General features: G+C 40.2%; 1 long non-coding RNA gene across 1 annotated transcript; it reads left to right on the top strand.

Annotated features, from left to right (window-relative positions):
* Window positions 1-5,937: 5,937 nt before the first annotated feature.
* LOC134295341 (uncharacterized) lies at window positions 5,938-12,642 on the top strand. Its single transcript, XR_010001886.1, has 3 exons — window positions 5,938-9,005; window positions 10,344-10,491; window positions 12,485-12,642. It is a non-coding gene; the product is annotated as an uncharacterized LOC134295341 (long non-coding RNA).
* Window position 12,643: the final 1 nt, after the last annotated feature.

Raw genomic sequence — 12,643 nt, 5'->3', positions numbered from 1 at the left:
ATAACATTTCTCTCCAATCCTTTTTAGATAGTCTTTTTTGACTTTCCATGATTTTGCTATTGTAAGTCTAGCTGCAACAAAACTATATTGATAAATTTCCTCATCTCCTTTGCTAATTCTCTCTCTAAATATTCCCAAAAGCCACATTTCTGGATTTTTCTTAACCTCCTTAGTCATTGTTTTGTTTGTTTCCTTAATCACCTTTACCCAAAAATCTTGTACTATCTTACAGGTCCACCAAACATGGAAGAATGTGCCTTTCTGCGTCTTGCATCGCCAGCATTCCCCTTGCTGGATTTTATAAAATTTGGCTATTGTCTCTAGCTATAAAACATCTTATAGATATTTTCTTTAATGGAGACAGCTGTTGCGAATATAAATCCACTTTTTCATAGATGCTCCCAATTCTCCAGAACTATATCTTTCTCTTGGTCTTTAGCATGGTTTTTATTCAGTTATTCTCTAGATTGTAACTAAGCCCTTATTCCTCTTGTCAATAATACCTTCCAACATCGATTTTCTGTTAGCAAACCCTATTTTAACATCTTTCTTAAATCGATCATGCAGTTGATGTTAACAGAACCAGTCACCTATCCCTATCTCATCTCTCAGTTTTAATTTCCATTGGTCTTTTTCTTTAGTCACATACTCCCTGTAAGTTCTTATTTCCTCATTGGATGTTGGCTTAAGTACTGCTTCCAATGGACACAGCCATAGAGGACATGGGCAGTGGTACTACCAATTGGATGTAGGCTGTGGTGCCTAATTCATAGTCTCCTGTGTGCATATATATTCCTATATTTCAGGGTCCCTATGTCTGTGAACTAGGTCACATAGTATCAAAAGCAAGGGGCAGTTGCAGCTGGTTCATGGGAAGGGGCACAAAAGGCTTTAGCCCTTTTACTCACTGCCTATGTCCTAGGTCAGTTTTGATCTGATCTAGATAATAGAGCCCTTCCCTGCCATTTCAAGGGGCAAAATTACTGGTCCAAAGAATCATTTAAATTTGAAAGAAGACAGTAAGCATGAGAGGGGTTGGTGTGGATGAGGTCCACACAAAGGAGCAGATGTTTGGATCAGGACTTTCGCACCTGCTGTTTATTTTTGAAAAGCCATTGACGCAATTGCTCATTGACATCTTGTCAAGCTTGGGCCCATCAATAGTTATGAAGTAAAGCTTAAAAACAAATATTGCTGTTGCCAATGATATCAGTACTCAGTTTCAAATATGACACCACACACAGAACAGGAAGGAAATAACAGTTCTTAGTCTGTGTTTTGAGTAAAAAGTGCCAACAGGTGCATATATTGTTGGAATTGCTCCCATGCCTACAAAATTTACAAATCTGGTTTAGACTATTTAGGGAAATTCCATCCTCAGAACCAAGCAACTTCCTACTAAAAACATGAAATGCTGAATTTGGGTAAATTTATTGAAATTTGGGTAAATTTATTGAAAAAATGTAGCAGGGTAATTTTGAATAAGCCAGAACAGTGACCACTGCAGAGTGTCATCAATATAGCTGCTATGACAAAATGAGTCTAAATAAAGTATTAATAGGTTACTAATGTAGTCAAAAACATTTAGAGCTTTTTCATAACACACAATCATGGCATTATGATTCCACTTTAACTGCCATGGCAACACCCTATGGAATCCTAGGATTTGTAGTTTCTGGGCAGGTTTCAAAATTCTAAGACAAGGAGCCATTTTTATGGCTCCAACTAAACCCAGGAGCCAGCCAAGGCATTCAAACTGGGATCAGAGTGCCATAATTGTGACATGTGAAGGCTTAAAAGGTAAAGGCTTCCCCTTGACATTAAATCTAGTCATGTCCGACTCTGAGGGGTAGTGCTCATCTCCATTTCTAAGCCGAAGAGCCGGCGTTGTCCATAGACACCTCCAAGGTCATGTGGCCATCATGACTGCATGGAGCGCTATTACCTTCCCACTGGAGCGGTACCTATTGATCTACTCACATTTGCATCTTTTTGAACTTTTTAAATGTTACTTGTGACACGAAAAAAAATTGCATGTTTTTGAACTGCTAGGTTAGCAGAGGCTGGAGCTAACAGCAGAAGTTCACTTCACTCCCCAGATTCGAACCGCCAACCTTTTGGTCACCAAGTTCAGCAAGTTAGTGGTTTAACCCACTGCACCACAAGGGACTCTGTGTGAAGACTTAGTTGATAGTAATTTAATCTGTCAATAATCTTTCAGGTTAGATTGATATTTCTTGTTTTGATCTAGCTCAGGAGACCCACAGCTCCAAAATGTGCTAATATAGCCCATATTGTTATTTGAGCCATTATTACAAGTTCAAATAAAATCAAATCATTTATTTCGGTCATAGATCAGCACAGGAAATAAAGGACACCATTTCATACAACTTGGTATGTTTAGTACATTAAAAGTGTAAAAATAGATACTGAAGCACAATACGAGGGGGGGGGGGGTGAAGCGGAAGGAGAAACAGGGTAAAAACATATAATGCACAGGTCTATCAGCAAATCATAGACTCAAGGGAGATGATTACTGAATACATAGTTAACTTTTGGGACCAGTCATCCCCTGATTCTGTATGGTGCTGCACAAAACTTTGCAACATTGTAGGTTGTAGCTGAATTAGTATCTACAAGTAGCAAGGAGGTATAAAATTGTCCTGAATGGTCTGGGTGCTTGTCTATCAAAGGTATGATAAGCCTGGTGTGGATATCCCTGTAGTACAGGCACGGGAGGAGCACATGTTCTATTGTTTCTATATGACCCAAATCACAGAGGCAGAGTCTCTCTAGGAAAGGGATCTTCCGATAGTGGCCTTCAAGTATGGCTGCTGGGAGAGCTTGACTGGGAGAGCCTATGATGAATGGGCACCTCTAAGTTTGTTAAATAAGCCATAGAGGATGCACAATATCTGCTGTCTTCATTGATAAGGAAGGTTGGAATGGAGGCCAGATCTAGTTGGCGCTCTATGTCTGTGATAGGTTGTTTAATAAGTGCTTTGGCTTGATTGTAATCCATAGTGAGACCTGGAGAGCTGGATGTAACTCTCGATTAGAAAATCATATTATCCAGCCAAGGGGGTATCAATTGCACCACTCCTCTTTTCTTCTCAGTCATATCCTTGATAGACTGCCCCCCACCCTCCCTCCACCCCCTGCAAAGACCTTTCCAGGATCTTAAGGATTGCTTGAAAGGATAGAACTGATCCCCAGAACAATCACTCAAGAGGACCAAACAAGACATTAAAATGCAGGAATACTCTGATATCCATCTCCAGGGCTTTAAGTTTTAATATATACATTATTGTAGGCTTAAATGCGACCACCGGATTGTTGAAGAAGGGGTACTTTCTAAATATATGATTTAGGTTGTATTTTTAATTATGCAATTTAAGTGAAACATGTAAGGAAAACCATTGGGAATGTTTTGCTGTTGTTGTTTATTTGTTTGAAGGGGAAATCATAATGTAGCCATGGATGGGAAGTTCAAAATCTCATTTGAATGAAGCCTGCCTATTATTGAATATAGGTAAAGGTAAAGGTTTCCCCTGACCTTAAGTCCAGTCGTGTCCGATTCTGGGAGTTGGTGCTCATCTCAATTTCTCAGCCGAAGGTCATGTGGCTGGCGTGACTGCATAGACCACTGTTATCTTCCTGCCAGAGCAGTACCTATTGATCTACTCACATTTACATGTTTTCGAACTGCTAGATTGGCAGAAGCTGGAGCTAACAGCGGGCGCTCACTCTGCTCCCCGGATTCGAACCTGTGACCTTTTGGTCTGCAAGTTCAGCAGCACAGTGCTTTAACACACTGCGCCATCGGGGGCTCCTCATTATTGAATATATGGTGGGACTATTCCCCTGGGTCATTGGACATAGTAGCTAGGGCTAGTTGGTGTCTAACAATAATAGCTGGGTCCAGGCATGTAGCCGGGGGGGGGGGCTTGAGGGGCTTCACCCGCCCCTCAAAAAAAATTTCTCAGAGTGGTCCATGAGAAGGCCTTACATTTATTATTTAAACTGTTATGTTTATTCATATCATGATCTGATCACCATGCTCAATATATCCCATATGCATGGGGGTACTGATACAAAAGGTTTGCTAGGGTAGATCCTCTCTCACTCAGACTCAGCCCCCCTCCCACAATCAAAAATCCCAGGCCCCCACAAACAAAAAAAACTCCACCCACCCCCACCCCCGAATCAAAATCCTGGCTACGGGCATGGCTAGGCCCCATATTCCCTATTCCTGACCTTATCTCAATCAGCCAATATGCATCTTAATCAAAAGATAAATGTGGGCTATCCCACATGGGGCCCAGCCAATGCTGTTAGACATCAACTAGCCCTAGTTAGTATGTCCAATTATTAATTGTAATAATAACAACAGCAACAATTATAATTGTTCACATTATTAAATTGTGTCCAATTGGTTTAAGATTTTATTCAAAAGGCTACTTTGCTATTATTATGGTTGTTGCCATTTCATGCATACAGGCAGTCGCCAAGTTATGGTTTTGTAGGTTGGCTCTTAAATTGAATTTATATTTAGGTCGGAACAAGTAAATGTTTATGTGTATGTCCTGCCAAATATATATGTTTTTATTAGCTTTTGATAGCATAGGGAAGAGTTAACACCCCTGTGGCATTTGTTTTGCTGTCTGTGCCCCTGTTCAGACGATTTCACCTCACTTTCTGTCCCTCTGATAATTGGATTTTGAAAAAATTGGCTTATTGTGGAAACAAGGTTTTGTGATAAAGCTTCAGTGGAGTCCCCTTTTCCCCATGATAACTCTTTCAGGACTGAATTTCCCTTCCTAGGGGTAGAGTTCCCTCACTTGCTGTTGTCTCACCCCTGTTCTTATCTATGAGTCATTTGTAAGTTGGATGTTTGTAACTCAGGGACTGCCTGTAATGGCTTGAGTGATGGCATAAGTTCTATTTGCAGAATTTAATAAAGTATTAATAACCTTCTGTTTGCTTTGATTTGCAGCATAGGGCCAAACAATACACTCTAATGCAAGTTGAGTGCTAGTTCTGTTTGGTCATTACTAAAGTGTGTTGTGTTAACACATGAGAAGGGAAAGCACACCTTGCTGTCCCTGGGCCCTGTCTTCTCTTCTACCCATTCAAGACAACAGTCTGAATCCTGGTTTTCTACAATACCAACTCACTCAATGAGCCTCCATTTCAGACTTCCTGCCTTCAATATATAGAGGATAATGGAAGTAAAGACGTATTTCTTCTGGCTGGGGCAAATGTACCAAGTGTTTTTAGTGTTTATTACTGCAGTGCTTGAGTTTTAAATAAATATCTAGTAGTGGTGTTTGTTGACTAGGGCTATTGTTGGCATCAGCTGCAGCTTGTTATTGTAGAACATCATTGAGTTGTGGGGTTGGTGGTGTTCTTATTATTCTTATTTGAATATGTCTCCTTCTCTTCTCTTTCTTTCTTTTCAAGAGTTATAATGACATGGCTCATTGGTGAACTTTTGAACAATAACTCTAAAAACACTTCAGAGGGGAGAACTGTAGACTTCAAACCTTTCAAATCACTTTCCATTTGTTAAGAAAAGGCTGAATGCAGGTCCAAGAAATGGCTACAGACAGCATCCAAAATGTATAGAATGAGTGAACGCTCCCAGGTGTCAGGAGCGACTTGAGAAACTGCAAGTCACTTCTGGTGTGAGAGAATTGTCAGTCTGCAAGGACATTGCGCAGGGGACATTGCGCAGGGGACATTGCCCAGGGGACATTGCCCAGGGGACATTGCCCAGGGGACATTGCCCAGGGGACATTGCCCAGATGTTTTTACCATCCTGTGGGAGGCTTCTCTCATGGAGGTGACAATGGCTGACAAATCCTAAGGAGCTATATTGCAGCAACTCACACCTCTTCAGATAAGAGTCTACAGAGAGAACTGGACTAGCGCCCTCCCTCAATGATGATGAAGTAGGCCTTCTGTCACTTTTCTTTCACATCACAATGACAGCAAAGGAAAGACTGACTACCCATTTCTCCTGTGCCATCCTCTCACTTTAAATTGATCCTGATACTGCCAGAGAGGGAATTAAAAAAATAGAAGAAGCACATTATGAAACACATCCCTCCCCTGCTGTGACGGGGGTGGGCAACGTGTAAAGAGGGAGAATAGCATTCAAACGTCTGTTTTTCAATACGTGGTTTGGCATTCAGAGGGATCTGGAAATAACTGACTTGGGACACTAAGGAAGGAAGCATGTAAAATGTTGTGAAAGTGGCCAGAGGCATTCTATGGAACCATCATTTCTAATCATATATAGGGACTGATACTCAGCAGTGAGTGAACCCAGCACAGAAAGCTATGAAGACAGTCCTACACCGGTACTGATGATTCCCCTTGCCTGTTTGTTTGTTGCATTTATATGCTGTCTTTCTCCCAGAGTTGGACCCAAGGCACCTTCCAAAACAATTCACAATTTACAAGGAAGTTCTAAAAATAATTAAAGTAAAAGAATAAAATAACCCTATAAAAAAGCTCTTTTGTCCACAGATTAAAACCCTGCCTAAATAGGATAGTCTTTGCCTTCTGTTTGTTTGTTTTTTGTGTGTGTTAGGGGTGACTTGAGAAACTGCAAGTCACTTCTGGTGTGACAGAATTGGCCTTCTGCAAGGACATTGCCCAGAGCACACCTGAATGTTTAATGTTTTACCATCCTTGTGGGAGGCTTCTCTCATGTCCCTACATGGGGAGCTGGAGCTTACAGAGGAAGCTCATCTGTGCTCTCCCTGGATTCGAACCACCGACCTGTTGGTCAGCAGTCCTGCCAGCACATGGATTTAACCCATTAAGCTATTGGGAGCTCCTTTTTGCCTTTGGGGGAAACGAAAGCAGAAAAGAGTCATCTTAGCCACCAACAGAAGAGATTTACAAATAATTCATATTCAGCTTCCCTACAAAAAAAGTAATATGAATACTTCAGATTCATACTTACACATGAGGACATGGATTCCATCATCCTCTGTCTACCTTGCCTACCCTGTGCCTTCTAACTCTTTCTCTGCTTTTCCATGTTGCTTTTTACAAAGCACGACTCATAAAATGCTTTATTTACTGGACAACACACATGTTAAAATCACTCAAAAGCAGGCTTGAAATATTGTTGTTGTTGTTATTATTATAATTATATGTATTTATACCGTGCTTTATCTCTCCTGAAGGACACTCAAAGTGGCTTAACATAAAAGTATTATCTTACAATTTAAAATATATACAAACATGCAAAGATTAAACCAGAATTAAACATAAATAGTATTAAAAATTCAAAACCATTAAAACATATTGAAAGTCAAAAACCACAGTACCCCTGAACTGATCTTTAAAATTTTATACTTTAAATACCTGTATGAATAAAAAAGGTTTTGGTCTGGTTTTAAAGGTTATTCCTTTTTAACAAATCCAAGGTTGGACCCATTCATTTTTCAACTCTTCTGGATTTTTTAATGTTAAAGGTGAGAAGAAAAAAAACGTGGGAGTTGTGGCTCTACTGAGATGTTCCACATAATGCACACAAATGCAAATTCGGGAAGAAAAGTGAGACATTGATACAATCTCAGATGATATGATGACCATCTGAAGGTTGTTTTTAGAAGAGGGAGCAAACTTGTTTTCTGATGCTGCCATGGCTAGAAAATGAATCCAATCACAAGAAAAGAGATTCCACCTAAACATTAGGAAGACCTTTTTATTATAAGAGGTGGAATAGACTGCCTCAGAAAGTGGTGGGCTCTCCATCTTTGGAAGTCTTTAAACAGATGTTGAATGAGGGCAGGGGATGGTCATTGTGGTCTCGTCCAGCTCTAAGATTCAATGTTTCCCCTTCCTGCCCCCTGCCCCCCAACGTCCCTATCTCTGCCAGTTCAACATTTGACCTTCAAAGGCACAACAGGAAACTTTGAAGTGATATGTTTAGCATGCCCGTCTGAATACAATGAGAAACCCAGATAAAGCTGCATTCCTGACACAGGGCCACTCTAAACATATGCTGACAGATTTTCCGTTAGATCTTTGTGCTGACTGGTCTAAATCTTCCTTAAGCCGGCATAGCAAGACTGGGGTAGAGATAAGATTGCAAGTCTAAAAAGAGCAGGATGTCTCTACTTTTAAGGCTTGTGCAGAAGACGGAATTTCAGCAAGTAGAGTTTGCATGACAAGTCTGAAAATCAGAGGTCTGGCTACTACCGCAAGAGAGGACAAAATGAGAACACTGTTCCCTTAATACAAATTCTGCTTCCTTAAATCAATTTTTTTTCAGTCTCCACATTTCTATAATCAAAGAGGGCGATTTGTTCCTCCCTATACCCTTGGGGGTCTGCAGCACTGCTGGTTGCCTTAATGCTAAAATTTGATAGTAACTTTCTGCACCTCTCACAAACCCTGATATTCTCCATGTGCTGGTGACGTTGTTTCTAGAAATGCTAAAATCTTATATTATTTAAATTCTAGTGCCACCAAATGCATTGGATGTCTTCTTCTAATCCAGCCAATACTGAGCCCTCTCCTTATTGCACCCACCTTCCTTTCCTAGCACTGAAAAATCAACCTGCTAATAAGGTCTCTGTTTCATCTAAAATCCTATGAGACTCTTCCTAAAGCAGTGGTTCTCAACCTGTGGGTCCTCAGGTGTTTTGGCCTACAACTCCCAGAAATCCCAGCCAGTTTACCAGCTGTTAGGATTTCTGGGAGTTGAAGGCCAAAATATCTGGGGACCCATAGGTTGAGAACCACTGTGGAACTAAAGACTTCTCTAGAACTAGAGTACGCTTGTTCACCCTCCAACATCATAGAGCTATTGCAGTTGCTACAAAATTTAGGTAGCAGTGAAATGGAGTGTGACCTCAGAAGGACTGTGGGAGTCCAATGCAACCTCCCCAAACTGAAGAAACGACCGTCTCTAATTTGAAAGCACTTTGTCATTAATGGTAGAAAGGTGCTCATTGGTTGCTTCTTCACCGCAAAGCACTGTAAGTGGAATCACCAGATTGGGGCTTATTATAAATTAATACATTTCAATAGCATTAGTAGAATTTGCCCTGGGTAGAATGTGATCAACAGAGTACAAATGACATGAAAGAAATAACTAATTGGCATTTGGGAACAGTTATTCCCAAAGTTAGAAAAATGTTTTAATTAAACTTTTTTGACAGCAAAAGGTTTGACCTTTGACCATTAGATTTTGGCTTCCCTTCAAAATGTTTAATGTTTACTGTTCTTATTCAACAAATATTGACATAGAGATCTATTGAAATAAGCAATGGTCTTACGCAACAGTGTCAGTCCTGGAATCAGGAAGCAGAAGGAAATGATTCCATGAACTGTTATGTAAACTCAATCCACTTCTCCATCATTTAAAGAAGGCTAATGGACAAGATCTATCTATCCATCCATTCATCAATCCACCTATCTGAACTGGCTCCCAAATTAATGGAGACATCTAAAGACTCTTTGGGCCTTTCACTTTACATATTTTATAGCATTTTGGTCCCATGTGACTTAAATTTCTAAATACTGCTCCCTATCATTGACCCAGAGGCGCAGCAGGTTAAACCGCTGAGCTGCTGAACTTGCTGACCGAAAGGTTGGTGGTTCAAATCCAGGGAATGGGGTAAGCTCCCATTGTTAGCCCCAGCTTCGGCTAACCTAGCAGTTCGAAAACATGCAAATGTGAGTAGATCAATAGGTACTACTCAGGCAGGAAGGTAACTGCGCTCCATGCAGTCATGCCAGCCACATGACCTTGGAAGTGTCTAGGTACAACGCCAGCTCTTCGGCTTAGAAATGGAGATGAGCACCAACCCCCAGAGTCAAACATGACTAGACTTAATGTTAGGGGAAAACCTTTACCTTTACCTATACAATCCAACAATTTCTCATACTCAACTTACAATTTTGTTTGTTTAGCTTATACTTTAATGGAAAGGTGGATGAAAACTCACCTTTCCTCTTTGAAGGACCAAAAGATCCGAAGTGCAATAAAGATAACTTTGGTATGATACCTCACAACTTCTGAGGATGCCTGCCATAGATGTGGGTGAAATGTCAGGAGAGAATGCTTCTGGAACATGGCCATACAGCCTGGAAAAAATCATAGCAACCCAGTGATTGTGGCCATTAAAGCCTTCGACAACACAACTTTGTTACGTATTTGGACTAAGTCCTCTTCTTTGCCCAAACTGTCCCCTGACACATCTTATTAATAAGCCTTTATCGCATCATTCAAAGAGAGTAAACTAAATATCTGATGATTTTGCTTTCAAGCAATAAGATTAGTCTGGCTGGCAATCTATATTTGTTTTCCTCAGGCTGAAGAGGTGTAACTTCAGAGATGTTGTCTTCTTTGAGTGTCTTACTTCAGAGAATTCAATTTACAACATAGTGATCTATGAGAAGTAATAGTAAGTAAATTCTGCAAGCACTCAGGCATCCCAATTGCAGCCTAGAGATACTTCGGTGAGTGTTTCTCCAGTTTTCCCTCTTAGTCTTAAAGGAAGCACATGTTACCTTTATCATCGGGTTTATCTTCCTGCACAAATGACAGCCAGCATCTTAGGCTGATGTATTTATTATTTATTTATTTACAGTATTTATATTCCGCCCTTCTCACCCCGAAGGGGACTCAGGGCGGATCACATTATACACACATAGGGCAAACATTCAATGCCCATAAACACATCAATGTACAATTAACACTTTTCAGGAATAACTGATTAAGAAGTCTACAGTCGCAAAAAGCGTATGGAAAATAAGAGGTTAGTCTTAATGTGCCACAAAATGATGTAGTTACTGCAAAGTGCTCTCTGCTTGCATTGCTATCTCTAAGCCACAAATCAGCATTTCTGACAGTCATTGGAGAGGCCATGACCACGAAGGCTAAATATTGACATTTCTTTAAGTCCTCAATGAGAAGTGATGGTTTGACATGTCAAAACAGCTCTCTGAAACAATTAAGTCACAAAATATCTGTTTTTGTTTGTTGCCTCTCAATAATAGTGCTTTGGAAAGGAATTTTAATGCAAAATTTAAAGGAAATTTTTAAAGCAAAAATGTTTGGCACAAAAACTATTGTGCGTATGTATTTTAAAGGTTTTCTCTATACAACACATTGTTTTCTGTGCAAAAAAAAAAAAAAGCCAGACAGTATTTTTTTACATAGACTCTCATAGCCTTCCGAAAAGATAATACTTGATACTTGATTTTTGATACTTAATACTTGATTTTTTTTCATATCCTTACTCAGAAATCTTCCACAGTTGCCCAAATTAGAATATTGTCTGCTATTCAGGATGATCTCATGTCATTTCACAAAATAATAATCGGGTCAGAACGTCATCTCCTAAGACGGTGGTTCTCAACCTGGGGTCCCCATATGTTTTTGGCCTTCAACTCCCAGAAATCCTAACGGCTAGTAAACTGGCTAGGATTTCTGGGAGTTGTAGGCCAAAAATATCTGGGGACCCTAGGTTGAGAACCACTGTCTTAAAGGAAGCCCAAAAATAATGGGTGCTTAAAGTGCGCAGGTGAAGACTATTATAGCACATTCCCGTACATGTTTAGTCAAATGGCAGACAAGCACAGATCGCACTCTAAGAAAGAAATGGCAACAGTTTAACATTTGTGACCTTTAAAAGAACATTTCCCAATAATCTTTAGAATATTAGAACCACTGGAAGCTGCCTTATTCCATGTCAAAAATATTTGGTCTATCACCATATCATTCCCTTTGATTGCCAACATAGTTTATAGGCATCAAAAAGTGGGGTGAGAGTATGCTCCATGGTCAGAGAACACTGCATGATGGTGTAACCAAAACAAAACCAGCAGTGAATGGTATGAAATTGGGTCTGCCTGCCAGAAGCATCCCCTTTCCAGAACCTCAGAAAAATATGTCATCAGATACCTAATGTTAACTAGATTTTTTTTTTCGAGTCAAGAGTGACTTGAGAAATTTCAAGTCGGATCTGGTGTGAGAGAATTGGCCTTCTGCAAGGACTTTGCCCAAGGGATGCCTGGATGTTTTGATATTTTTACCATCCTTGTGGGAGGCTTCTGTCATGTTCTCGTATGGAGCTGGAGCTGATAAAGGGGGCTCATCCATGCTCTTCCCGGGTTGAATTCGAACCGGCAACCTTCAGATTAGCAACCTGGCACAAGGGTTTAATCCACTGCGCCACTGGAGGCTCCTATGTTAACTAGACATGTCAAGGATTGAATCTGTGACCTTCTGCAAGCAAGCATATGTTCTGCCACAGAGCAATCCATACTAACAAGGAAGTTCATGCATATGATCATGAGAAAGCTGCTTGCCAGTGAGGAAGCCAAAATAATTCATTGGAATGTATTAAATTTGTTGCAGAACATATTTAAAAGTAGGGTTTCTTTTTCAAATCCAATGTAATATCCTAAAATTTATTCATATTTTTTTCAACTTGTCTTGCACTTTCAGGTTGCGCTGCTGTAACCTCCAATCCAAGTCATGCATGAAATTAGCTGCTGTCATTCTAAAACCAGAACCTGAGAGAGCTCTACTTGAGACTTTAACAATATAGATGGACTGACAAAGCTCTGTGAAATACTGATACATCTTGACTGCAAACTGCAGGTG

The sequence above is a fragment of the Anolis carolinensis genome, chromosome 1 (assembly GCF_035594765.1).
Source record: "Anolis carolinensis isolate JA03-04 chromosome 1, rAnoCar3.1.pri, whole genome shotgun sequence".
NCBI classification, from domain to species: Eukaryota; Metazoa; Chordata; class Lepidosauria; order Squamata; family Dactyloidae; genus Anolis; species Anolis carolinensis.
Note: the sequence above shows the minus strand (reverse complement) of the source record. Positions and strands in the feature narration are given on the sequence as shown.